This window comes from Tupaia chinensis, unplaced genomic scaffold (genome assembly GCF_000334495.1).
Source record: "Tupaia chinensis unplaced genomic scaffold, TupChi_1.0 Scaffold143591_1, whole genome shotgun sequence".
In the NCBI taxonomy this organism is placed as follows: Eukaryota; Metazoa; Chordata; class Mammalia; order Scandentia; family Tupaiidae; genus Tupaia; species Tupaia belangeri.
In genome coordinates, this window is record NW_006203437.1 from 1035628 (window position 1) to 1040134 (window position 4507).

The 4507-nt window shown below is 55.7% G+C and overlaps 1 long non-coding RNA gene across 1 annotated transcript in view; it reads right to left on the bottom strand.

Annotated features, from left to right (window-relative positions):
• The window catches only part of LOC106733349 (uncharacterized), a 7353-nt gene that overhangs the window by 1511 nt on the left and 1335 nt on the right, over positions 1 to 4507 (bottom strand). The window lies entirely within an intron of this gene.

A 4507-nucleotide genomic window follows, 5' to 3' on the forward strand; every position in this document is an offset into this window, starting at 1 on the left:
CAAAGCATTCCTGGACTGGAGCCCAGCAGGGTGGCCAGGACGGGGTGAACAACCCCGTGTTCGCTCTGTTGTCACACCACACCGAACAGGTGAACACATGTGAAGAGACATCCATCTGATGCCTTCTCCGAGCTCACTAAGGTACCTCATTATCACTGTGCTAACAAGTGATTTATTTTGTAGAGTAAAACGCTGAATTTAAACTAATGAATTTGTTGCCGGGAGGGGGATCTTCATGTTTGGGTCACTCCATAGCAGTTTGTATATTTAAGATGAAACCACAGAGCCAGCTTGTAAGACTTCCTAGTCAAAGCAATCACCCCTGAAAAGCAAAATGAATGGTCGTTTCATTAATTTACTTTAGAATATTCATAAAACCGTGACACTTCATATTTCATTTTAGCCTGCTGGCTTTTAAAATTTCTTTTCCCTAGGAGCCAGCCAGAGTCATGATGGCTGAGGCAGCTGGACCCACATGGCCCACTGCGCGGTTCAGGTCCTGGATGTGTGGCTTAGAGGGCACGCCGGGTGTGTGCATGCGTGTGCCACAACCCTAACAGGAGAGATGGAGGAAGGACTGAGATGGGGCCAGCCCGGCAGGGCGCTTTCTCTCCTCTCGCTCCAGCAAGCACAAATGCCTTCTGGCAAATTACAAAAGTAAAAATAAATAAACAAAATAAAATTTCTTTTACTCAGGTACTAGCAGCCAGCTTCTTCAAAAACCACGAGCATTGGCAAATAAATATACATTGCAAATGATAACACACAAACTTCACAGATTTTAAACCAGTGCATTCGATACCATAGTTTCGAAACATGAAGAAGATACTTCATGTAAGTTACTTTCCAAAATGATGACATCTTAGGTAGCAGATTGGATATTAGGCAGACAGAGACCTGCGCCGTCTGTGATATGGCATGTCTCTATCAGAAAGCATTAGCTCTACTTAAGCCACCACGCAAGGTGAGGGCTGCCTGCCAGGCTCCGCTGTAGCCCTACCAGGCAAGAGGCATTGCCTCCATTTTGGAAACTGCCTACCTGGTTGTTTTCCTGCTTTGCAAATAAATGAAAGTGCATGCATAATATTCCCCTAGGCTTGAGCGCAGCGGCCATGTGCTTGCCTGCTGTTTTCCAGAATTTAGTATTTCCTCTTACAGGAGCCGGGCACTGAGGGGCAGCAGAGCCTGAGAAGGACCTGGAGGCGACACCCCCCTTACGTCAGAGGAGCCTGCCTGTCCTCCCGTCTCCTGCCATGAAGAGTGCACACGGGTCTGCACTCTGGGATGTCACATTCTTAATCTCACTCGGTGCATACTGAGCGCGAGTTAAATGTGGTCCACTCCATGTGCAGCGCTCGGCATTGGAGTGGGAGGTGTGGCAGGGAGGCTGGCAGGTTCAGAGAACGTGGGGAGCAGGCTCTGTGCCCTTAGAGTCCGCACGGCATGTCAGGGAGGGTTTATCCACAGCGTCAGGAAACAGGCGTCGGTTTCGGGCCAGGAGCTGGAGGTTTTGCCTGCGAAGTTGTTTGGAGACTAAGAGACTCCTGGTATTACTGCTGGGGTGAGCAGGAAGAGGTTTCTTTAGTTAGTCAAAAATATTATTTAGTATCATCCTGATCATAGGGCACTGTCCATTATGAAATTCTTTACTGAATTAACAGTGGCTTTGGAGTGAGAAAAAAAGAAACAGTTGCTAAATTTGTTCTGACATTGACTGCAAGACAATAACAAAAGGGCCAGGCCAGGCACACAGCTGGTCCCGCAGGAGCTCTGTGGGTTCAGAGCCTCAGGGCAAGTGCTGAGGCTCTGTGCCTTCAGCTGGCTCAGTCCCAGGGTTTCTGGGGCAGACCCTGCTGTCCTGCGCTCTCCGGACTGGACCTCTGCTGGGAGGCAGAATTACTGCGCACATCCCTCCCTGCAAAACGGCCAGAGCTCTCCTGCTTGTGGGACTCGATGGCGGGGCTGTGACCAAGAGGCCCTGGCGTGCCTGAACTTGGGTTGAACCCTTCTGTTGGGGGAGGCAGAGACGGTCAGTGTGTAGCCTCTGTAGTTCAACTTCCTTGGTCAGAGCCCAGCTTGGCCATGGGCCGCTGCACTGGTGGAGCGGAGGCAGCTCCTTGGGAGGCCTGAGCCCCAGGCAAGCCCAGCTCCATGAACACCTGCAGCTTGGAGTTGTGCAGAGTCCGGGTCAAGTGGCACTTACCCTGACTGCAAGGAGTTCGCTCTTGTAGGACAGTTATGAACCAAACAGAGCCGGGAGAGAGCAGCGGGTGACCTGTTAAAGTGACGGGGGCGCCAGGGGCCAGAGGGGAAGAGCCTGAGCCTGGAAGGAGCCCAGCCGGCAAGGGGCGATCTTGTCTAGCTGTCCAGGAGCTCCAGGCTGGCTTTCATCACAGGCAGTTGTCACCTGTCTCCCTAGAATACGGACGAGGACGGGGTGAGACCTGGGCTGGAGTGTGATTCTGGAGTGTCTGTGATTTTCAAACTCAGCCTTGGTGCCTAAGATTCAGGGGGACCGTGAGCGACCCCAGCAGAGAAGCCTGTCAGGCCATGCACAGTGCTTATTTCTACGGCCGGTGCCAGACAGTGCCCAGGCAGTACGAAATGGCACAGAAGACAGAGCGGACACCTGGCAATCTGGTGAGAGCAGACAGGTTAAACCAGCCGCATGCCACATGGGTGATCAGGAAATCCCACTGCATGGACACGGGACTGTCTAGTTTAGAAAAACCCTGATTCGGGACCAGCAGTTAGAATAATGGCTATGTCGCTGGACTCCCATGTAGTCGACTGCGGTTCGAGTCCTGGACCCAGAGACTTAAACTCACGCTGGGCGCACGTGTGTGCCCAAGATCCCGAGAGGAGAATGGAGGAGAAGGGATTGCGGCATGGCCATCCCCCCTGGGGGGTGATTTCTTGCTTTTTGTCTCTCTGTCTCTCTGGCGAGCGCACGCGCCCTACAGTAGAAAACTAACTTACAACATTAGAAAAACTGGGAGCAATAGCTTTAGTACAAATACATTGAAATGGATTCCTAAGGCCTGCCTTTGACAAACTCCCATGGTGCTGTTCAAGTGGGGACCCCTCCCCCCTCACAAATGTACAGAACACTCATATGGGCCAGTCTGGTGCCGTGCAAGACGGGGCCTCCTGGTGCTTACCTGTAACCCTTCCAGTCAAAGCCTGGCCTGGCTGCCTTACCCAGCTGGGGCAGAGGGGAGTGCAGGGCTGACAGTGACAAAGGGGACAGTGGCACAGGTTCCAAAGAGGAGCAGCGGGCACAGCTGTGAAGGGAAAGCAGAGGACAAGGACCGGGCACACCACAGAGGCCTGGCTGGCTCTCGCCTGTCCAGGACAGGAAGAGGGCTGGGCGCTGGTTCTCAGGGGGCCAGTGAGGTGGCTCCTGGCTAGGGCCAGCAGGGTGGTACCACTCCTTTCTCGGAGGGACGCCAGCTTGACTCTGAGCAGCCACAGGTCTGAATTACTTCATTGGGGTGTTTAGCAGGAGGTTGGGCCATCTTTCCTTTTTATTAATAGTTTTATTATTATTATTTTAAAAATTGCATAGGACACATGCACTCCCCAGAGACAGAGTGAGAAAGCAAGCTGCCAGGTCTGGGACTTGAACCACAGTTGGCCATGTAGGAGTCCAGTGCCTTAATTCTTTTATTATTCAGCAAAGCTTCCTTTTGTGTCTAGCTTTGTGACTCCCTGGTTGGGGCTGAACCCCGTGGTGTGCTCTGGCAGAGCAGCCTCTCGGGCAGGTCGCCCACCTGAGGACCTCCCCCAGCCTGCCGCCTGCAGTGGGAGCTGCCCCTCAGGCGAGCAGGTGGTTCTTGCTGTTGGGCTTTGGTCATCTGGCTGCCGCTGAGGCTGTGCAGAACCAGGCCTGGGCCCAGACTCCACTCCGTCCTCTGTGCCCTCGCCTGCTGGGACTCTGCACCCGCTGGCCCAGCGCGGAGGCAGGCTCCCGGGGAGGGGCGCCTGGACGGTGCCACCAGGAGGGAGCAGGAGGCCCCTGAAGGGAAAAGACCTGTCTCTACCTGGCCTGCCTGGGAGAGCTGGAGAGGAGGGCACCTTCGCCCCCTTCCCCTTATGTCCACCCGGGCCTGGGGGGCGGCAGGGACCTCAGGGAGCGGGGACCCCAAAGGGAAGGTGGGGGAGTGTGGCTGGAAACCCTCCCGCGGACAGCCCCGCAGCACCCCGCCACAGGGAGAACTGGGCGTGTGCACGGATCCCAGCGTCCCCACCACCCCTGTACTCTGGCCACGTGCTCAGGTCCGAGCCGGCCGCCTTGTCCTGGGGGCGTGTACTGGGGTCCTGGCGACGCCCCACCGCCCTGAAAGCTGGGAGCAGCCTCCTGCCACCCGCCCTGGGGCGTGTACTCGGGTGCCAGGAAATCCCGCCCCAGCGCGTACTCGGGGCGTGTACCCGCTGCCAGCAGCACCCCACCCCGGCCCCGGCCCTGTACTTGAGCGGGGCCCGCGGCCCGCAGCCCCCGCGCCCG